Source organism: Hylobates moloch, unplaced genomic scaffold, assembly GCF_009828535.3.
Source record: "Hylobates moloch isolate HMO894 unplaced genomic scaffold, HMol_V3 SCAFFOLD_2, whole genome shotgun sequence".
Taxonomy (NCBI): Eukaryota; Metazoa; Chordata; class Mammalia; order Primates; family Hylobatidae; genus Hylobates; species Hylobates moloch.
The window spans coordinates 131187228-131211488 of record NW_026652277.1 but is presented as its reverse complement, the minus strand read 5'-3'; the positions used below and the strand labels follow the sequence as shown (position 1 = coordinate 131211488).

At 38.1% G+C, this 24261-nt stretch overlaps 1 long non-coding RNA gene across 2 annotated transcripts in view; it reads left to right on the top strand.

Annotated features, from left to right (window-relative positions):
- LOC131381780 (uncharacterized) overlaps positions 1 to 24039 on the top strand; it is a 39625-nt gene extending 15586 nt beyond the window's left edge. For both annotated transcript variants that reach the window (XR_009210721.1, XR_009210720.1), the window contains exon 4: positions 24003 to 24039. This is a non-coding gene — a long non-coding RNA (uncharacterized LOC131381780). The remainder of the gene's footprint in view (positions 1 to 24002) is intronic.
- The last annotated feature ends 222 nt before the right edge of the window (positions 24040 to 24261 follow it).

Here is a 24261-nt window from a genome sequence, read left to right as displayed (position 1 = left end):
GGACATGGCCATGGGGCTGGGGAGGAATCAAGTCTAGCCAAATGATGTCAATGCTGGAAGTCTGGGTTGGGAAAGGGGTGATGCGTGTGGTGGGTGGGAGTAGGAAGCAGGCAGGGGAGGTCACTTCCCCAGGCCCCCTCGATGGGATGGTACTGTATTTACTTGTAGTTTCCTCATGCAATTCCCATGCTATGAATGATAAGCCAAAATTCAGAGGTGTTAGGGAGTTTGGAGTGATGCAGTAAATTACAAGTCTAACATTTAATCCCAGGAATTGTTTACTTTAACTTTCTCCTCTATCCCTAACGCTTCTTGAGAGCCACATATAAGAAGGAGAAGAAATCGGGAAATCATGAGGAGGTGACAAGTTTTAGGGAGAAGACAGAGGCTTCAAATGACTGATTTATAACCCAGATGGGAAACACAGGAAGGGCAGTCTATAGGGCTTAAAGACAGGTCTTTCTAGAATGATTTTTTTTAATTGAAGAAAAATGTGGGTGAGAAAATGAAGGTGAGTATTAGAGGAGACAAAGGAGTATGGAGAATGGCTGGGAGGAAGAACAGGAAGGAGAGATGCAGTGAAATCCAAATGAAGGGTGCACAGCAAGAGGTGAGGTTCGTTCCAGTGTCACCACTAGAGATTAAGGGAAGGAGTGGCTGAGAAAAGGACACTGAAGACAATAACAAGTGGATTTCTGGTAACTTTTAGGCAAAACATTTTATATGCTTGACAAACGAAAGTGCTAGATTGTAGGACCTAAGGATGAGTGGGGGGAGCTGTGGATACCACCGATATCTGGAAAACGTGTGTGAATTAATGAAAAGACACAGGAAAAGTGAAGATCTGACAAAAAAGGGAAGATCTTTTCTTGTTTGAAGTAGAAAGAATGACAGATAATTTGATGATGCTTTAGAAAAATAGAGTAAAAGAAGAGAGAGCCATAGTAGTGAGAGAGAAAGGGATTGAGAGGAAAGAGAGAAAGGGATTGAGAGGAAAGAGAGAAAGGGAGGGAGGGAGAGAGAGAGGGAAAGGAGAGAGTGCAAACGAGCCTTCACAGAAAGCGAGGAGGGGCTAGTTATGGCAAAAAGACGAGCAAATTAATTCACCTAGAGTAGGAAAATATGTGACAGAATTAGATAGTGAATGTGGAGATGATATGCATAAACTGCTTTGCAATACAGAAGAGGTGACTAAAACCAACTGTCAGTAGCATCTAGGGGTCAAGGGAATTACAGGTTGCAACTTCTTACAACACTAGCAATTCCCTAAAGACTTCAGGAGAAGGGGAGGAGAAAATGGAAGGGATGTGAAGTTTACAACCAGTGACTCCAGAAAATGGTACAAGGGTATTCGAAAAGCAGCACTGAATGGTGTTGGAGTCTGTTCTCCTGTAGCAAGTTCTGACTGCTGGTGAAGTGCCCAGCATTCTAGTCTTGACCCTGCTCTAACTTGTTGGAAAGTCTTAGGTCTTTGTACTATAAAGACCTTAATTACTTTTATATATATAATGGGACGCATTGGCTATGGCTCTTTAGGGTTTTTCTGTGGAAATTCAAAAAGATGACACGTGATGATGATGATGATGTTGATGACCATGACACAATGACAATAACCATGATGACTATGATAAACATAGTAAGATTAGGTTGGTGCAAAAGTAATTGCAGGTTTTGCCATTTAAAAGCAATGGCAAAAACCACAATTACTTTTGCACCAACATAATAGTAACAGCAAGAGCATCTATTACAATCAATCCATTACTATTACAGCATCTATTACTATAGTCTTTTCCTTCCTTCCTTCCCTCCTTTCCTTTCCTTTCCTTTCCTTTCCTTTCCTTTCCTTTCCTTTCCTTTCCTTTCCTTTCCTTTCCTTTCCTTTCCTTTCCTTTCCTTTCCTTCCTTTCTTCTTTCTTTCCTTTCTTTCTTTCTTGCTTGCTTTCCTTCTTTCTTTCTTTCTGTTTTGTGATGAAATCTCGCTTTGCTTCCCACCCAGGTTAGAGTGCAGTGGTGGGATCTTGGCTCACTGCAACCGCTGCCTCCTGGGTTCAAACAATTCTCATGCCTTAGCCTCCCGAGTAGCTAGGATTACAGGTGTGTACCATCACACTCAGCTAATTTTTTGTATTTTTAGTAGAGACAGGGTTTTGCCATGCTGGCTAAGCTGATCTCAAATTTCTGGCCTCAAGTGATCCGCCCACTTCAGCCTCCCAAAGTGCTGGGATTACAGGGTTACTACAGTTTTTCTGTGGTGGGCCAGATACTGTTATTATCAGTTCTATGAGGTTCCTATAGTTTTTCCCTCTGGCTTACAGAAGAAACTTTGGTATCCTGAATTCAATTGCCTAAGTTTAACTACTACCAAGTGACAAAGCCAAGATTCTAAGTAACCTGGCTTCAGATTAAAAATTTTAAAAATGTAAAGCCTTATATCTTGCAAGATATTATTATAAAAGAAACAAAACATGGTCTGAACCATTTTAATCAGAGAATGTATTTTGAATGTATTTTTAAAATTCTATCATGTACCTCTTTTCTAATCCCACTAGGTTCTTAATGACATTGTGTCTCCATAGTACCCCCCCGCCCCCACTTAAAAAACAGTGCCTTCCATCTTCATGTAGCTTCCTAAGGAAGATGAACCTCTGATGTTGTTTCTTGGTATTTATTTCTGTGAGCAGCAGCATGTGTCTCCTCTGATGGATTACTCCCAAGAAACAGGGATGGCAACTGCTGCCGCAAGCTTCCTGGCCGACCCTGATCCAATCGGTATATCAAAAAAGATGATTGAATTAAGAGGAATATAGCTAGTTAAAGGTTAGAGAAACATCTTCACCATATCATACAAATGTGGAATAAAATTTTGAATGTGTTTCCTTGGAGTATGACTTCTGCCTCAAGTAGTCCCATGCTAGATTCCAAACAAATTGTATTGTGTAGGCGTTATTTTATATCAAGAGCTGTACTGCACCCACAAGAGATTCCAGACTGCTAATCAAAGGCTTACTAGGCTGTTTTAAACTGTCCACAGTGCTTAGTAGGAAACCATTGCTCTCAGGACTGCAACAGCTTGTAGAAGATTATTTGCATTATCTTCAAATTCAATTGGCTGAGTTTGGAATTGCTATAGCTACCTGGAATTTGATCAAAAAAAGGTTAAAGAAATTAAGTCAGGGTGAAATCCTCTGTTAGCATCATGAAAACAACAACCCAAACAGGACTTAATCTCCACATCGTGTCTGCCTTCCTATGGGGTAGTTGGGGGCTGTGCTGCATTGACACAAGGCAAATTTGGAGCTGGTCATACTAGAGTCAACAGATGATAAGCCAGTGCTCTGCATTCCTGGTTTTTGTAACTCTTGTAACGTGTTGTCAGATTTTTTTTTTTTTGTCCAGTTTCTCCACATCCTATCATATACAGCCACAATCTCAGATAAATGTTCTATGTGGTGAACAATAGCACTTTTAGACTCTGAAAAGGTACACTTTCTCTTTTTAACCTTGTCCATGTTAGAGAAGCTTTAGTATAAAAAAGAAGTTATTGATTGAGAGCCACAGGAACTAGAGGGTAAACAGTAAAAACAGTGTGGAATCCATGCAACAAGGCCAGCGATGTCGACATCAGCCCACACAGCAGTCTCAGGGATGGGTCAGCTACCTCATGCTGTGTCTTCAGTGGTAGGACAATTCAGGCCTGCATGAAAGAAAGTCAATGGCAATGTCAAAGGGCCTTAGCCATCTGAAAACACAGCCCTGACTCTTAACACGGCAATGCTGCCTTCTGGTTAGGTTTCAGCTTGCTTCTAACACACGTTTGTTTAAGATCTAATTGCCATACTTTTCTCCTAGGGTCTACTCCAGTTTTTGTCAAAAAATGAAATATTACATCAGACTTTTTATTTAAAGAAAGGATCTCTAGTGTTAGACTACAAACAATATACCAGGGACTTGATTCTGGCTCTCTGAGATCCTACTCAGAATTGATGAGAATGCTGTGGTCTTGCTCTTCTGAATATTTCAGGGGTCTGCTTACTTTAATTACAAAATCTACTTGAAGATGTGTGCAAGTCAAATTTTATTTTAATGAATCCAACAGGACCTTACTTTTTTTAAACTAACATTTTCACTAATTTAGGAGTGAGTATTATGGTGAACCAGGTTTCAAATTTGTTCATTAATATCGATTATTTAAATACCATCTTCACAATTTTTGGCATATCATCATACTACTCTACTGCTATTTACATAATTTAAAATGATTCTTTTCATAAATAAAATTACATTTTTATTGAACCTTATGTTAAGGGTTATAGTCCTGAATTCATAGATTTAATGTGATAAGTGTGTGTGTGTATATACATATATATGTATATATGTAGTATTTTTCTGAATACACATTATAGTAAAGATGGAGCTATCACAATAGAGAGCATATTCATTCAGCTGTCTTGTAAAATTATCTTGTATTCTAGCTGTGCTAAATACCTTACCCTCTTTGGAGAACTCTGGCTTATGTGTTAAGATCTTTTTTTTTTTTTCCATATATTTCTAAAAGATACCACCTAGAAACTTACACCTTTTTTCTCTTCTATTTTTATTTAAATTTATCTCACAACTTTTAGAACACATATGTTTACTCTTTGATTAGTCACTTTGTTCTTTTTTTAACTCTTAGACTTCCATGATAAGAAACTACAGTACAGCTTTTGCAAAAATCTGCCATGTCTTAAGGATGTCTAACATTGCCTTCAAGTATAGTTAACGTTTATAAAAACATACAGAAAGCCATCTTTATTACTATCACTGAATTTTCATACCCACAGACTGGAAATGGCATCTGCGATTCATATTTAACCTGCAAGTGCTGCTGCTGTGAAGCATTTGCTGAGCATTTCTTCTTGTATGGAGCTGAAATCCTAAGGCTGTTAGAATGATTTCTTCCCCATTAACAATTCTACAAAACTATCTCACATATCCCCCTAGCATAGTATGTAGGAACACAGGTTTTTGAGTTAGATCTGGGTTTGAATCCTGCCTTAAACCTTTGGTAGTTTTATGACTTTCTGCAATTATTTAACCTCATGCAGCCTCAGTGTCCTCGTTTGAAAGTCAGATAACATAGTTAAAGTGCTTAGAACAGTCCCAGGCATGAAATAAATGTAAAATTAATATTGTCTATTATAATTATCAAGTTAGAGGTACTCTCCAGGAATGTGATAGGAAGGAAGCAAGGGGTGAAGTAGGGGGGCTTTTCTCTTTCTTGAAAATAAAAGCAGAATAGAATCAGGAAGATGAGGACAATTTGAAACAAACATGAGCTTATAACCTATGTTGCCCTGGGACTATTATCTGCTCTAAATATTAAAAAAACTTTTTTTGGTCTAGAATTATTTTCTTAGATGTTAGGTAGTTTTATATATGGAAGTCTCTTGGTATATGCCATGTATTTTCATGCTCTGAAAGTCAAACTAGGTTTGCTTTATAATGTATTCTGAAATTTGCATTCTATTCTACCCTCTCTAGACTTCTACAACTAATAGGCCAAAAGAGTTGAAGTTGTGACTGAAAGCACTTCCTTGTCTCCATGTACTGTACTCCAGACCTTAGATCCAGAAAAAAGATGCTTGATATAGTTCCCGTCCTGAAATGAACCCTCTAAAATTTTCCAGACTTATTTTTGTTAAAATAAAATCTGAAACAAACACGTATTTGTACAATGTATGGTGCCTTTTTTTCTAATACCCTAATATCTGTACTTTTCAAGATCAGTACTATTATAATTTGAATTCTCTGTAAAGGCAGAGGATTGTCTTGGTTATCAAGGCCTTCTTGGTCTTTCAAAATTATTAATTAAATTGTGGCACTCCCCCGATTAAAATTCTTTACTGACTTTCCATTACATTGGATAAAAAAACAAACTGTCCTCATAGCCTTCAGGGACCTGCAGGAGCTGGACTCATTCTCATTGGAGGCCACTCTCTCGATTCCCTGGTTTCCATCCAGAAGGGCCTCTTTCAGCTTTTGCAAACTCTTTCCCACCTTGGGCTCTTCATACATACTGGTCCCTAAATTTGTAACTTCCTTTTAGATTTATTTATTTGTTTATTTATTTATTATTTTTTGAGATGGAGTCTTGCCCTGTTGCCCAGGTTGAAGTGCAGTGGTGCTATCTCTGCTCGCTGCAACCTCCACCTCCTGGGTTCAAGTGATCCTCCCACCTCAGCCTCCCTGGTACCTGGGACTACAGGTGCACACCACCATGCCCAGCCAATTTTTGTATTTTTAGTAGAGATAGGACTTTGCCATGTTGGCTAGGCCATCTCAAACACCTAGCCTCATGAGATCCGCCTGCCTCAGCCTCCCGAAGTCTGGGATTACAGGCATGAGCCAACATGCCTGGTCCAACTTCCTCTTATTTAAAATGTCACATCCTCCCCTTTGCCTTCGCTAATCATCTTATTTAAATAACTCCCTTCTTTTCTGCCACAAAACCCATCCTCATTTTCTATATCTCAACAGTCACTCAGTTTCCTTAGTAATCCTTATAGTTTATTTATTGTCTTTCTAATTGTCTGCCTTTTCTAAATGATGAGCTCTATGAGGTCAGGGTCATGTGCTTGTGATAACCCTGCAGGGTACATGGCATGTGGCAGGTATCCCACAACTATATGCTGAAAGAATATGTGAGCTTGGGGGAAACAATGATAAATGTTCCACATACTTATCACCGTTGGTGTAGAGAACAGAAAGAGACAAAATTGAAGATTTGGAATCCAGATTACAGAAGGGCTCATTAAGGGTATTCTGTAGTAGGTAATGATCAGTGTTTTTGAGCAGGAGACTGATGCCATTTGGTTTGTGTTTAGAAGGATTATCTGCCAAAAAAAATAGCAGACTTGATTGTAGTAGAAAAATAGCCCCAGGGAGACCAGTAACAGTATTAGGTGGAAAAGACTGAAAGTAAGAGAAGCGTTTTGGATAAGGAAGAGTGTTGATTGAAAACCCTAATAAACTAAAGCAAATAGACAAGAGAAAACACATTTTTTTTCTTTTGGTGGCTAATTCATTCAAAATACGTGTTTCGAGGTTATTGGGGAAGAGGGTATAAAAATATTATTCTCCATCACAACTCTCCACCCCGAAGAGGTTACTTTCAAAGATAGAGCTGGATCTAGTATAGCATCATTGCAGTGTTTTTGTTCAATAGAAGGTCTTCTGGTCATGTCTAGGATGAGAAAGTTAAACAGTTGTTTGGTTAGTTTGTTTTCAGATTCTTTAAAATCTCCCTATACAGAGCTACATTAATTGACATGTATTTGATTTTGGATTTTTTTTTTTTAAATGGAGCACTGTGGAAGAGAAGGGCTGGGTTTCATTCCTTTGGGAAAAGCTGTCTCAGTTTGTGGAACAAGAATTTTGAGTCAGAACTTTTAGGCTTAAGTCCTGGCTCTGCACCAGCTGGATACAATTAGACCAGTCATCTAACCCCTAAGAACTCTGTTTTCTGATCTATAAAATGGAAATGAATTATACCCTAACTCACAGTAAATACTTTTAAACTATAGGCTGCTCTACAAATTCTAGTGACCTGGATTCAAGACACTCTATATCTTCACCTTGCCCAAATAGCTATATATTAACATTTTAATTTATATTATACCCAGAAATTAGCAGAAGGGGATTGACAAATATAAGAAATGGAGAAACTAGAACACATCAACAAGGCAAGTGTATCCAAGGGATGGTGGACTAGTAGTGGATAACTTGTGGGCTGTGCACCTTCCTTTACACTTAAAATCATCAGGGAATTGTCGGTACCGATACCAAATTACCAAATATTGTTTTTATTTTGTTTGTTGTTGTTGTTGTTGTTGTTGTTTTGGTGAGTTTGTGAAGGTATGGTAGGTGGTGAAGGAGGGAATTTTCAAATTATGTCATCATTGTTACCAACAACAATATTATCAGTATAGGGCAACGGTTTCTAAACTCTCTTGAGTCAAGAAATTTTTGGAGTCTGTGATGAGAGAGATGGACTCTAGGAAAATTTTCATGTACATGTTTCCCCCACCCCCACTATTTTGATTATAAATCAAAGGATTCACAGTCTACCCGAAGCCTCTCTAGAGACAGAGCAATCCAATGGACTTCAGGTTAAGAGACCTGGCTATAAAGTAGCAAGTGAATTTTCTGTTTACAGAGTCTGTTTTGCTTTTCTTTGTTTGTTTTTGTTTTATTTTCAGTGGGATTCTTATCATGGGTGAAAAAAGTCATGAAGGGTCTGGCACTGTGCTAGGAATGTCCTCGAAACTTAATGCTTCTAGTCCTTTTAGTAATACTACTGGGTAAGGGAGTTTGTTGTTGTTTATATAAAACTGGTAAGAAGAAAGACTCCTGGCCAGGCACAGTGGCTCACATCCATAATCCCAGCACTTTGGGAGGCTGAGGGTGGTGGATCACTTGAGGCCAGTAGATCGAGACCAGACTGGGCAACATGGTAAAACCCTGTCTCTACTAAAAATACAAAAATTAGCCAGGCATGGTGGTGCGTGCCTGTAGTCCCAACTACTCGGGAGGCTGAGGCATGGGAATTGCTTACACCCAGGAGGTGGAGGTTGAAGTGAGCCAAGATTGCGCCACTGCACTCCAGCCTGGGCAACAGAGCAAGACTCTGTCTCAAAAACAAACAAACAAACAAACAAAAAAAACAAAAAAAGGCTCCCAGGTTGTAGTAGTCACTATATATTCTGTTGGTTACTACAACACAGATTGTAAATATCTTCTAAAATACTGTCTCTTAGGAATTTTACTCTCTCAACAAATAGACTGTTCAATGTTTTTAAATCATGTTTAATTCACAAATACAAAAAAGTACATGCTGATCACTGTGTATGTTTAGGGCTCCCAAATCTATAGTTCTATTTTAAGTTCTTTATAATAATATCAGACTGTTCTACTGACATTATTACAAAGGTCTGCTGAAAAAATCCACCTGGATATTCCAATAGACTACTCACTCATAAAATATCCAAAAATGAGTCAGTCTCCTCCATCATCGTATTCCAGGAGTCTGCTCCATCTCCAGGCTCCCTCTGTTGGTAATTGGCACCATTAGACTCTTGCTGGCCACCAGGCCAGGCTCTGCCAATGCTTCAGGGCTCTGCACAGGTTTCACCCCTTTGAATATTATTATTCTTCCCTGGCACTGTGATGCCTTTCTCATCTCATTTGGAGGAGAGTGTGGGCTGGCGAGAGAAAATTCAAACGACTGCTTGTTATTTTTGAATTGTTACTATTATTACTACCATTATTATTAGTTTTCAAACAAGCACATTTGTGGTAATCTTCTTAGCATTCTAATATCTTCCTATTGAAATGAATACAAAATTGAAACTCCTTATCATAACCTAATTGATCCCATAGGATTTGGACCCTGTGTTTCTAAGATTGTGTTTTGTCCCTTACCAGCTTCCAGCCACAGAGGCCTTCTTGCTCTCTTTTCTTTTCTTTTCTTTCTTTTCTTTTCTTTCTTTTCTTTTTTCTTTCTTTTCTTTTCTCTTCTCTTCTCTTTTCATTTCTTTTTTTTTTGCTTGCTCTGTCACCCAGGCTGGAGTGCACTGGCGTGATCTTGGCTCACTGCAATCTCTGCTTCCCAGGGTCAAACAATTTTCCTGCCTCAGCTTCCCAAGTAGTTGGGATTACAGGCGTGTGCCACCATGCCCAGCTAATTTTTTTATTTTTAGTAGAGATGGGGTTTCACCATTTTGGCCAGGCTGGTCTCGAACTCTTGACCTCGGGTGATCTGCCCACCTCTGCCTCTTAAAGTGCTGGGATTACAAGAGTGAGCTACAGTGCCTGGGCAAGTGAAGTTTTCATTAGAGAACCATTGACTACTCGATGCCTTTCACCACAGAGCTAAATTTATCTTTTAGGGGATAAATGCACTGCTCAGCCCCTCCTGGAGGGGCTCACTCAGCAGAGAGGAGGAATGATCACTCCTAGGATACTCTCTCATCTGGGGTATCTTACAATGTGTCAGAGCACCCCTGAGCCTAAGGCATGTGTATGTGTATATATATTTTTTAAGACAAAGAGTTTTGCTATTAAAGTGTTCAACCTGGAAGAACAATGAAAAAGCCTAAGTTTCACTGAGATGAGACAAATTTCCAAAAATGTTATTTTCTAGGTCATTAGAATTTCCATTTCTGACCTAGAAATGAGATGCATATATCTATATTTTCTCTTGTATCATTTATAATAATGGCTATTTAACTTTGATAACACCTGTAATCAATTTTCAGGATGCAAGCTGTTTCTAGAACATAAAAGAATACTGATATTCTTTAAATAAACTAAGTGTATAAATGGTTCAAGTGCTAAAATTCAGGGATTCTATGTGTATGATGCATACTGATATTTGAAGAAATTTTACAGAAGTGCATATAATTGAAAAAGTAGCTTTATTTGGGTAAAATCAAAGTATTTATCAGTAAAGTCCTCTGAAATGCTCATATAAAAAGTAACTATAGACACATAAAATATCATTATTGTTATTATCATCATTAATAGCTAGCCTGGTACTTTAATGATTTTCTTGAAGTTTCCTTATTGGAATTAACTTGTTGATCTTGATTGCAATTAGCATTACAGACTGCTGAGTCATGCTAATTCCTAGAACAAAAAGAAAGCAAACCAAGCAACACCAAACCAAAGAGCTCTTTAAGAGGAGCAATTTTCCATGCCTCAAGGATAATTTCCTATTTGTTTATACATATACACTTTTATATCAATTAATATCCTAGAAATAAAGATTGTTCATATCAGAGTAAAACAGAAATTTTGCTAGATCTCATGATACAAGATAACCCTAGGTATTTGTAGGTAATGGCAATGAGTTTAGACTGTATTAAATTTGAATTTCAGCAAATTATGCCCAAATAAATGATATGATCTTATTCAAAGTCAGAAAACTCAGTGACTCTGAAATTGGTTCTTTGGAGTAGATCCATATGGTCAGTTAATACAATTTGATGCTTATCTGGTTGGTGTTCTGGAAAGCAAAGTTGGTTTTTCTGCAAAGTAAAAACCAAATTCCAAAAAGTCACGTAGTTTTTTATTTTCATTACATGTTGACATTTTGCTCCATTTTCTATCTTTTCGTGGGCATACACATTTTGAATGATGACATGGTCAGATAAAGTGATAGTTTCCCTGAAAGAATGATTCCGTCTTCAAGGGAAAAATTCAACTCAGAAAGAAAGGAAATGCTTAACAGTATATAGCAGAAAATACCATTTTCAAAGCAAAACTCTTAGTTACTAAAAAAAGAAAAAGAAAGAAAAAAATCCTGTTAGTTACACAATGATAAGATTAGTTTAGGAGAAGTATCATGTAATTGCAGAAAATATTACAAGCCATTTTTCATGAGTTTCCTTGCTAACAGGTCTTGGATGGATGATTTTACTACTCAGATGCTGAATTACAAGTCTTAGCAACTGAAATTCAATAGAAAAAAACTCATGGGGAGTGGGGCACATTAATAAAATAAAACTGCAGATTAAATCATGTTTTAGGGGAGAAAAAACATCTTTTATTTAAAAACTGTTTTATAAAACTTTCAAAAACTGATAATTTAAGAATCCAGGGCCGGGCTCTGTGGCTCATGCCTGTAATCCCAGAACTTTGGGAGGACAAGGTGGGCAGATCACTTAAGGTTGAGTTTGAGACCAGCCTGGCCAACATGGTGAAACCCGGTCTCTATTAAAAATACAAAAATTAGCCGGTCATGGTGGCAAGCGCCTGTAATCCCGGCTACTCGGGAGGCTGAGGCAGGAGAATTGCATGAAGCTGGGAGGCGGAGATTGCGGTGAGCCAAGACTGCGCCACCAGACTCCAGCCTAGTCAACAAGAGCGAAACTCTGTCACACTCACTCACACACACACACACACACACACAAAAGAATCCAAAAGTATTTAAGGATCATTATTTAAATAATAAATTTGATGTGTAAGACTGTACATCTAAAATGGCAGTGCTTTGCAAATTGAAATATTCTGATGTATTCTTCAGAGCTTGCAAGTTCTGTGAGAACTTATTTACTTAGTTTTTTCTCATTTTACTGAATTAAAAAGTGTACGTTTCTCATGCCAGATCACCTACGATTGTTATATAGATTCAGGGTCTCTATTTGTGTTACTGTGGCATCAATGCTGAGAGATCATCAAAGAAGTTGGTATTTAACTCCTAATAGCCTTGGCCCAAACTAATGTCAAAATATTTGTCCTAAGGTAGCCATTGAGATGAGTTCCTTTTGCTAGTATAATGATAGAACTTTTTGTTTGCAACAAGAATGTGCAACAGAAAAACTATTTAATTGACTAAGACTTTAATTCCTTATTTAAAAATTTAGACTTTGGTCTGACACCATAAAAATGAATTTGGGAACTTACTGTTATGTAGTAATGAAGAAAATTTAGTAGTGGACTTACTATGTAAATAAATAAACTATTTGTGGTATGTGAAGGTCAAATGATATCATGGAGATGGTTTTATCATAATTGGTAGAAGTAGTGGGACTTTGGGGCCTTCCCTTGTCACAGAGAAGTGCAGACACACTGAACTGAAAAGAGCCCCACCCAAAGCAGGAGGCAGGATACTCATGATATGCAGGCTACGAGGAAATGTCAGTTGGGGATGTTGCCTTTATATGTGTAACAAGGCATTTTAGAAAAGTGCAACAGCAATAAATGCAAAAGTAAATATAAGAATTTTTTTAAATTTAGTGATTTTTTTACATTATTATATTTTGGGATTCACTATTGAATTTTATTGATAATGGACTGAAGTAAAAATAAGTTAATTATCAAACTTTTCTCTTTTGAAGCTGATTGTACAACACTGAAGTTTGAGGAAAAGTGACACAGTGAAATTCAATTTAATTTAGATTCACTCTTGGACAAACTGTAAAAGTTGCTTGAAGTATACAAACAAGCAAACCTAGATTTCTTCCCTCCCTCCCTGCCTCCCTCCTTCCCTCCCTTCCTTCTTCTCCCTTCTTTTCTCTCTCTCTTTCTATTTGCCCCTCCTCTTCTTTCTTTTTCTCGCCCCCGTATCCTCTTCTGAAAGTTGAGAATGGCAAGATAACAATCCCGTTTTGAATTCTGGATAATACAGATGCTTATTTAGCAAGCTAAGACAATTTCTAACACAAATGTAAAATACATTTTATTTTTTCTTATATGTTCTGATTTAAAGGATCAAGAATGGTGTGAGTTTCAGGACATTTGGGCCACCTTATTTTTTCACTGACTTAGAGCTTAGTTATGTGAAGACACAGTAAGTTGATATGCAATTACCATTCATTACTCTTTAAAGATCCAGATGTTCCTGCAATAACTTCCACTGGAAGACTTAACTCTTTAAAGAGCTAAATTTAGCTCGATGAATAATGTTTGAGAATACACTGTGTTCAAGACATTGTACTAGAACCCTGGGATAACAAGATAAACCAGAGGTTGTTTCAGCCACTGAGCAACTTAAAATCTGATATGGAGGCTATATATATTTTCCATTAAAATTTCAAAAAATATATTCGTATGTTTAATGTTATGCTACTATTGTTTTATCACTTAAAATCCTTTCAGTCTTTTTTTTTTTTTTTTTTTTTTTTAGTTTTTTTTTTTTTTTTTTTTTTTTTGAGACAGAGTCTTGCTCTGTCGCCCAGGCTGGAGTGCCGTGGCGCAATCTCGGCTTACTGCAAGCTCCGCCTCCCGGGTTCACGCCATTCTCATGCCTCAGCCTCTCCGAGTAGCTGGGACTACAGGCGCCCGCCACCACGCCCGGCTAATTTTTTTGTATTTTTAGTAGAGACAGGGTTTCACCGTGGTCTCGATCTCCTGACCTCGTGATCCGCCCGCCTCGGCCTCCCAAAGTGCTGGGATTACAAGTGTGAGCCACCGCGCCTGGCCTTTCAGTCTTTTTTACTAGAGTTCAGAGCTTATGAAAGATATATTTCTATTTTACTAGTTTCACAGCATGAGAGACGTGGCATCATTATTACATATGATATTTTTTGAAAGGTGAAAATATCCTCAGACTGGGACTCCTGGATAAAGTGAAAGTAAAATAATTGAAAACTAAAACTGTGATGAAAGACGTTTGAATTCAACACAGACTTATTAGCGAGTGTTGAATGACAAATGATAACAACGTTGTGTCCTTTCCAGGGCTGGTGGCAGGAGGTAGGAAAGCGCGGAGCCCAGGTGAGAGCATTAAAAGTCCAGGCAACCATGGGTGGTGAGAGTCACTCAAGAAGTTTTCCTGACACTTCTTTCATCTCTGCATTAAAAATAACTAAGTAAACCCTAATGGCACGGATGTAAAAAAACATTAAAAGAACAAAAACTATAAATAAAACCTTAAAATAACATGATCTTTAATGATTTTACTTTGATTTTAAAGAAGGATGCTCAATATTCATGGAAAGAGGAGTATATAATTCACATTTAACACATGATATTGTAAAATGGTTATTTCAGAGGCACAAAACCAAATCAAACCAAAAAACCACTTTCCTGCTACTTTTACTTATGCATGTGATAGAATGTGAAGAAGGGCAAGAACATTCGTAGGGCAGAGTGAAAGTAATGGGCCTACCATACCATATTCTCTTCTTTCTTTTCCTTCCTTCCTTCCTTCCTTCCTTCCTTCCTTCCTTCCTTCCTTCCTTCCTTTTTCTTTCTTTCTTTTTCTTTTTTTCTTTTCTTTTTCTTTCTTTTTTGACACAGTCTCCCTATATCACCCAGGCTGGAGTGCAGTGGTGGAATTATGGCAATCTTGAACTCTTGCCTCAGCCTCCCGAGTAGCTGGGACTACAGGCATGCACCACTGTGCCTAGCTAATTTTTTTGTTTGTTTGTTTTTGTTTTTGTAGAGGTGGGGTCTCATTATGTTGCCCAAGCTGGTCTTGAAGTCCTTGGCTCCAGTGATCTTCCTTCCTCAGGCTCCTGAAATACTGGGAGTATAGGTGTGAGCCACCACACCCGGCCCTGTAAAATTTTTAGATTTGAATTTGTGAAGTGTGTCTTGATGGATACTAGCATCATGGGAAAAAAGTCTGGGTTCAAATAAGTTTGAAAAACTTTGGGCTCAAGAAAGCTAAGCAGACTTGTTTCCTGCAGGACTTCTTTGAGACTTTAACATGTGGCTGTGCAGTGTAATTCCCGCAGTGTAATTTTCCTAGAGGTGACCATGATGTGCAGCTTCCCAGAAATGCTTTTGGAAGAGCTCACAGGGAAATCAGTTCCTTGGGACAAGTTTTGGAAAATCGTATACTAGTATTGAGCATATGAGAAATGCAATTATTGTTCTTTATTTTGAAAGAAATGAATGTATCTCCTATGGGTTAATCATGGAGCTGAGCACTTGACACGTGTTGCCTCATTGTATCCTGATCCCTGTGATGTAAGTGATATTATTCTTTCCCTGCCACATTCCTCTCTACTCTCCCCTTCCCAACTTGTAGATTAGAAACCTGAGGATCTGAGAGGGTAAATATATTGTCATAGTAAACTGGTAAGATTTAGGGTGGCATGGCCGGGCGCGGTGGCTCACACTTGTAATCCCAGCACTTTGGGAGGCCGAGGCGGGCGGATCACGAGGTCAGGAGATCGAGACCACGGTGAAACCCCGTCTCTACTAAAAATACAAAAAAAAAAAAAAAAAAATTAGCCGGGCGTGGTGGCGGGCGCTTGTAGTCCCAGCTACTCGGAGAGGCTGAGGCAGGAGAATGGCATGAACCCGGGAGGCGGAGCTTGCAGTGAGCCGAGATCGCGCCACTGCACTCCAGCCTGGGTGACAGAGCGAGACTCCGTCTCAAAAAGAAAAAAAAAAAGATTTAGGGTGGCATTAAAATTACTTATAGCTTCTTAAAAGCTTGAATATTGGAAAACTTGAATTGCAATTGAAGACAAGGTGAATATGAAACGGATTTAACATACTAGGGTCATTGCTTAATTCAAGGGACACCGCTGTGTGAGACTTTGGTAGTGCAGTGAAGATGTGACCCCTTCTTAGGAACTTAAGGTGTGGTAGGAAAGGCAAACCAGACCCTTAAACAACTCATTTCAATGAAATATGGTAAGTGATTAAGAAAAGCACACAAATCTCTTTGCATTGGGTCATGATATTCTCTCTCCTTGAAGTCTATAGTGAACCAGAGTCCTCATTCCCACCCTTCACACACCATGAGCATCAAGACTGAATTCCAATGCATGTTCCCTGTGAAACGTTTTCTGGGCACCCCAGTCTCCTTCCTTGTTTAGAATTAATTGCCCTCTACGCTATGCTTCCATGGCACTTTCCTTTTCCTCCATCAAAACTCTTATTTTCAAAGTCTGAATTGCATTATAATTTGTGGTCTATCTGTTTTATCTTCCTCCCAAATTGGGAGTCTCTTTGGAGATGACATTGTCTTAGATGTTCTTATATCCACCACTAGCCAAACCAGTGCTTTGCTGAAATACAGTAGGTCCTCATTACATGTTTTTGTTTGTTTGGTTGGCTGCTTCTTTGTTTTTGAAATAAAATAAACTTTTTTTTAAAGTTAAATTTTACCATTTTTTTTCGAATCATTAATAACCTGGACTGTAGCATCAATAAAATGCTTTGAGGCAAAAAAGAGTAAATGTCCTTTCAGGACTTTATTTATTTATTTATTTATTTAATCTTCCATTGTTTCATCATTAAGTTACAGAATTCACAGAAAAGTCAGAAGGAGTAAGGCATAAACTATCTGGATCATTAGAAAACCCATAAAAGTCTTCTCATGAACTAATAATCTAGTTAGTTTCCCAGGCGATTTTAGCAATTACAGAGATAAAATGGAATATTAGAAGGAAGTTCCCTATAAGCTATTAGTCCCTGGCTTTTTAGAGATCTTTAGTGGTAGAAAGTTCCAGGACCATCTAAGTCAAGCCTGGGTAAAATAGGTTTATTTTAGTCAGCAATAATTACATCATGAAGAATATAAGTATTTACTTTTGTCAAATTTTGTCCAGACTTTGTAAGATATTTAAATATATAAAAAGACAATCATTACCTGTTTATGATTTGAAATTCGTTGGTTAATTAATAAAAAGGAGTTGAAGTAGAGTCACAGCCATACTACATATAATTCTTGAACATTTAGGGTAGATGGAAAGCCTAATTATTTGTTCTTAAATGATCAGTTTTTGAAGTGTAAATCTGTTATAAATCTCATATGTTTTAGTATTTAAAACCAGTTGACAAACAACTAAATAAGCTAAATATCTCAGGGTAGTTACAGCAATAAATACGTACATTTAGATATATAATCAGATATATTATATATAAATATATAATAAGTCCCTTAAAAAAATAGGGACTGGAAAGGTTTGTCAAACCTGTAACCATTTTGGATTTACTTAAGCCAAATTTTAAATCTAGATATTCTCTGAGAGAATGATTTAAAGCAGGGATAAGTAGTTTTTCTGTGAAGAGTCAGATATTAGATACAGGCTTTGCAGACAACATAGTCTCTAGAGCAGCTATTTAACTCTGCCATTATAGCACATGGACAACCAGCAATTAGAAGTAAATGAATAGACCTGGCTGTATAAAAAAAAAAAACTTTATAAAAGCAGGTAGTAAACCTGATTTAAAGCGTCGATACTGCTATACATCAGTATCACCTGTGGGAAATGACAGAAAGTAGGAGTGGACATCTGTTGTTTTATATGCCCAAAACAACAGTTCCCTTCTAGGAAATGCTCACTCCACACTCACACTATGATGCCGGAGTTTGAACATTTTCTTTCTCCTGATTAAGGGAGTCTTCCTTCCACTAGGCCTAAACTGCCATGAGTTGTAGTTCTGTTTCTTGCTCCCAGGAGGTACTACCAGTACTAGTGAGAAGCTACCACTGAGTTAGCGATGAGGCTGGAAGGGATCAGGGGCACAGTGGTCACCCTTTTGACTTACTTGGTTTGACTCAGCTGAACACTCCAAATGTTTGTCTCAGGCCCTCGAATGAGGCTTTCTGAAGTTGCACAATGCATTGAGGCAGATGAGTCTCTCAAATGGAGGTGATTGTCAGTGGGCAATCATGTTCCCCAGGTAGAAGCCTTCAAAGGGCTATTCAGTTAACATCACCTTTAGGGAGATATTTGGTGTGCTTTGCCTATGTACAAACCATAGGCTGTGAACTGGGCTTGAACATGTCTCCACATTGTGCTGAAAGATACACTAGCTTGGCCATTCTCCAAGTGTTGTAAATATCCCCATTCCTCTGGGAGGCTTTTGTAAAGAAGAATATTTTGTTTCTCATAATAGTCATTGGTCCCCTTTCACAATTCTGAGAAGCATGGTCTTTGGAAAAAGTTCAGCAGAAATGAACGGGAGACACCCCAAATGGGCCTGTGTCTTCTTGTCACTTGGATCATTGTCTGCTCTTGACTGCTGTGAGACTCTTTCCCATCCTCTTTCCTGAAGCTGGTATATTGCCGGTGTATTTCTGTTTAAAATGGAGCATCGAGCAACTTGAATCTCTTCCTAATTTCAGAGGAATGCTATCAATGGGTTATGGGGACTGGGTGGGTCCCAAATAAGATATTATTGGTCAACATTTGCTGACTTCTAAGTTCATACAGCTCAGCATGTTGCACATTTATTGAAACAACTCTGCAGCTTGTCAAGCTGCAATTAAGTTCATGTTAATTATTTCACTGGGCACTCCCACTGAAAACAAAACTGTGGGCTGATTGGACAGAAACAAGTGACTAATGTGCATCCAACATGAAGATAACTAAAGACAAGTCAAAAATAAAAGCTGGAAAGAGTCTAATTATTTGTAGGTTCTACTGTATGGTTATTTAAACATGCTCTATTTAATGAGATCTGTTAGTCATAATTGGTTTAGTGGTTAAACAAAAGAAATGACATCTCTACTTCATTGAACCTGAATACGATTGCACCACATCATAACAGATGATGATTTATTAGGGAATTACCAAGTGTAAATATGAAGGTGTGCTATTTTATTTAATCCTTACAATAGTCCCCTTAGGTCAACAATGACTCCATTTTGTGATGAGGAAAACCGAGGTTTAGAGAGGTCAAATAATAAGCCTATGGTTACACTGGTGGTGAGGGAGCCAGCACCAAACTCCAGGTCAGTCTGATTCCAAAGCCTATGTAGGCTGTAGACAATCTATAGAGGCACCAGAAACAATGCCTATTGCCTGAGAAGAATAGAAGTGTCACTAACTTACTGACCTTTTCTAATGGGGACCATCTAAGACCAAGTTTACCCTATTCTGCTGTCATGAAGTTTGCATGAATAGATTTGCTGAATACATTTGTAAACATACAATACACAGCTTATCTGAGAACCGTAAATTTATATTTTATTATCTAGAGCAATAAATGTGAAAAGCTCTCCTCAGTAAACTCTCTCATCTTTCCTTGATCCTCCCTGAGGACATCTGGCCATGTCTGGAGACACTTTTACAAGTGGGTGGGGGCTGCTACTGGCATCTCATGTGTAGAGGCCAGGATGCTGTTAAACATCCAACAACATACAGAACAGCCCTTTCCCAATAACGCATTTTCTCCCTAAAATGTCAATAGTGCCAACTTTGAGCAACTCTGTTCTAGAGTGATCTGGGAATTCATGGCAAAACAGTGGAAAGACTGAGAACTGGACCAAGCAGAAGTACACAGCTCATATCTATAGAGAACGTGATCCTATCTCTAGCAGCAATCACATATCACCCCCTTTAACACATGTCTCCAGCAGAACTGGTTTGTCATGAAAATATTGTTAAAAAGGTAAACTGGTATCAAAGTGGAGTTTCAGCCTTTCAGAGACGAGAACATTGGCAGCCATGTTCTCTTTCTTACTCTATGTTCTGGAACTGCCGTTAGCAGCCATGATTGTTGTTGTTGTTGTTGTTGTTGTTTTCTCTCTCTCTCTCTTTCACTGAACATTTCTTTTCCAAAAAATGGCAACTTTCAAACTATGTCTCTTCTTTTGAAACACAGCATATGCGTGTTTAAACGCTCCATGTGGCCAGAGCTCCAAACATAGGGCTTTTCACATTTGTTTCTCATCATTTTTGACAATTAGCTTCCCTTATTTCAATAAACATCTCACTCTTAAAGAGTAGTTCTTAAGTGCCATTTATCTTTTCCTGGGTGGAGTAAAGATTTCCCATGAATAAATATTTCACTTTTTTTTTTTTCCAAAATGTTTTTCCAAGTGTTTAGCTCTGTGAACAAACCTACGGGGCAGACAAAAAAGGATGTCGTGAGAGTTGAACGTCTAATTCTTTAGTTTCCACATTAAGGAAAGCCCCCTGCCTCCGAGAACGGTCATGACTTAACACTGAGGATACAGTTTAGGGTCAATGCAGGCAAATAACATTCTTGTTGGGCAGTTATCCAGAATACAGAATATTTTAACATATTTTTATGAATACTTGATTTTAGTAGCCTTTCACTGTATTAACAATTTCAGAACTGGAAGAAAAAATAAGAGAAAGTTGAAATAATTGTAAGTTTTATTGAAACAAACATTGACTGGTGTACTGTTTCTTGTAGGGACCAAGGAACTGAATTGAATAACATCATCATTACTAAAGCCAGAAAAAGTATAGAAACATATGATTATTTAACTGAGTTATAAAAGTCATGTTTTGGGTCACCTGGACATGGAAATTATGGAATTACATGAAGATTATGGAATTATCAAATTAGGGGACTCCTGCATTGGTGTTAGAGATACTGCTTATAAAGCAGAAGAAAATTGGTTTACCAAGAGACATTAAAAATACTTGAGGCCCACACACATAAGATCAAGCTGTAGTCTTCCTACTTCAGTCAACCTTCATCAAACCCAAACAAAACAATGAAATCCACTCTTTCTTCTTCCTAATTCTTCACTGTTCCCATCACAGAAGCATCTTTTGTGTTTAATTTCCTTGACAAAAAAAAAAGTCTTCAATTCAAAACATAATATTACCTTGACCTTATTATGAATGGGCACACAAAGCAAAATTTGCCTATGATTGGCCCCCAAGTTGGCCCTGACACTATCAAGTGAGTGAAATGCCTTTAAGTTTATTAGCTTGGAAGGCAATTGGTTTAGAATGAACAGTAATCATTTTTTGAACCCATTGCCCTGGCTGAGAAACAGATTTTCTATAATTTGTATTGTTTTCCCCCACCAAATCAAAGAGTGTGTGTGTGTGTGTGTGTGTGTGTGTATAAATGTATAATCAATTATTATAAAACATGTAATCAATCATATGACATGTAGTTAAACACAGACAAGAAGTATAATATGTATCAAGGCTGAACTTACATATTCTCCAATATACTTCTCACTTTAAAACTGATTAACTTTCCCAATCTACCTTATAAAGTTTCATTCTTTTCCTGTTCATCTGCAATCAAAAGGAGGAGAATTAAGCACAAATCTAATCCTTTTACCTCTATTACACTGTGAATTTTACAAAGAGGTATTTTATAGTCTGGGTTTCTTGGGGTGTGATTTTAACGGTTTATACAGCAGCTGCTCCTCCCAGGAGAAATTAAGTCTTCAGACTTCTGGTTGGCAAAGTCTTTGAGTCCTCTGCTGTGCTCCCCTTGGGGGAGGGAATTGTCTCAGGTTGATCTACAGTGACTTCTGTCACTGAGCAGTGCACTATTGTTCCAGGAGAAACTTGCCAATTGGCAGCCAGACATGAGTGGTTTGGACAATTAGCAGGCTTCTGTATAGCCCTTGGTCTTACTGCCTGTTGTAACTGCAGAGCAAGCATGTTACCTGGATGAGGTAGAAATTCAGGCATTTAAAGCAACTGACCAGGATCCAATGACAACATCATGGCGGGCCAGGGACAGTGCTTTAGTCCTCTCGTTCAATCTCCATAAGGCCTCCAAACATACCAAATACACATAAAATTTAAGTCAAAACAAACAGTGGGCTCACTATGCTTACAAATCAAAACAAATATGTGTCCTCTTCCAAACAGATTTTTGCCTATAAGCCCTTCTTACACAGGAGTGTGGAAATTGCCTATGCCAATGGTCTAAGAGGGAATATTCCTCAGAATAAAAAATAAATAAATTATGGTTGGTTTTCAACTTGGTAACTGACATGTTTCTGGTAACACTGAGTCTTCTCGTATTGTATAGCTCCTGAACAAAACAGTTCACAAAAGTGAAAAATCTACAGAAGTTTTACAGTCTCTGGGATTATAAGAAGCTGAGCAAATACTTGTCTGGAGATATCTTGGATAATCAAAAAGGGCAATTAGGGTTAAAATAAATTATTAATAGATGGTTGGTAAGTATGTAGAAAAAGAAGAAGTGATGTTTAGAAACTGCGTGGATTCACTGAAAACAAATCCCACCAGGAAAACATAATTTCTTATTTAAATAAAATGTGTAAAGTGATAGATAAAAATGCTACAGGTACAGTGTTTTATTTTAGTAGGATATTTGATAGAATTTCAGTTAAGGGGGTTGTTGTATAATGAAATGATCACTGCACTTAGAAAAGCTACCTACTCTCCCACTTACCCGTTCTAAAAGCATTGATAAGTCGTATAACTTTTCTGAAACTAAGTTTTTTTTTACTATGAAACAGACATATTATTTATGTTTTTTCAACCTTATTCCAAAATTAGTTAATGCTTGACAGCAATGTTACACACTGTGGCCAGGATGAAACTCCAGTTAGACGGACTCACAGTAAAATAAACTAGGCTCTGGCCAGGCGCGGTGGCTCACGCTTGTAATCCCAGCACTTTGGGAGGCCGAGGCGGGCGAATCACGAGGTCAGGAGATCGAGACCATGGTGAAACCCCATCTCTACTAAAAATATAAAAAAATTAGCCGGGCGTCGTGGCGGGCGCCTGTAGTCCCAGCTACTCGGGGAGGCTGAGGCAGGAGAATGGCGTGAACCCAGGAGGCGGAGCTTGCAGTGAGCCGAGATTGCGCCACTGCACTCCAGCCTGGGCGACAGAGCCAGACTCCATCTCAAAAAAAAAAAAAAAAAAAGGAACTAGGCTCAAGGACTAGTGGCCAATGGATCAATGTCAACTTCATGTGCAGGTTTTAGTGGATTTCCTATACAACTCTAGATTTTATGCTGTTTAATATATTATTGATACATTTTATAGAGATGTACCAGTGATAATTTTTAAAGCTGTACAAAAATATGGGAGGATAACTTCGAAGTACAGAATCAAATTATCAAGTATTTTATAGCTATAAAGCTAGGCTTACAACACAATGCCAGTTTCATGACACACAGTCATACAGCTCTATCTTTAAATTACAAAACACCAGTAACATTATAACAGGATAGAAGCTGACAATAGCAGTTCAGAGGAAATAGCACTGAAGAATTTAACCAAATATAAGCCAAGTGGAAGAAAAATTCAGCTGATTTTAGGAGCTCTTTTCTTCCTCCACTTGTGCAAATATTCCACTAATTTCAGTTAAACAAACTGTCATTTAATTTTAACAGTCTTTGCCCTTGAGATACTCACACCTAACTAGGAGTAACTACACTCCTATGTGAGCTGTGCTGTGATAAAGGTGTGTAAGAGGGAATGTTGGAGCTGAGAACAGAACACAACAAACAAGACTTTTACTCAGGTATATATAATGTGTAGGTGTGAGTGTACTGGTATAGGTCAGTGCAAACAAGGTATTGAGGCAAGGCTCTGCAGGGTTGAGTCCTGAGAAACTAACTGGAGTCATTCAGCTGAACCACATGGGGAAGGGCATCATAGAGAGAGAGAGACAGAGAGAGTGAAGGAAAGAGGGAGAGAGAGAAAGTCATGGCATGAGAGTGCATGACGTGTGTTAGGAGTATTGAAAAGTTTTGTATGGCCAAAGCATAGATTTGTGTGTATGTCTGGGCTAGGTTATGAAAAACTCTTAATATAATCAACTGTTTGAACTCCATCTTGCAGGTGATGGAAAAAATATCACAGATTTTAAATTGGGGACATCATCGGGTTTGTGTTTGAGAGAAACAACTGTAAGGGCTCTGTGCTGCAATGACTGAAGTTGGAAACAGGGAAATCTGCTAAGAAATAGGTTAGTCTGGAGTCTTCGGTTGTAATCTAAAATGATCTATTTTGAGCATTGTAGAGAATTGATTGGCTCCTATAACCAAGAACAGGAGTAAAACTGGCCTTAATGACTCTGTAAGAAACCGTGCCATTTGGA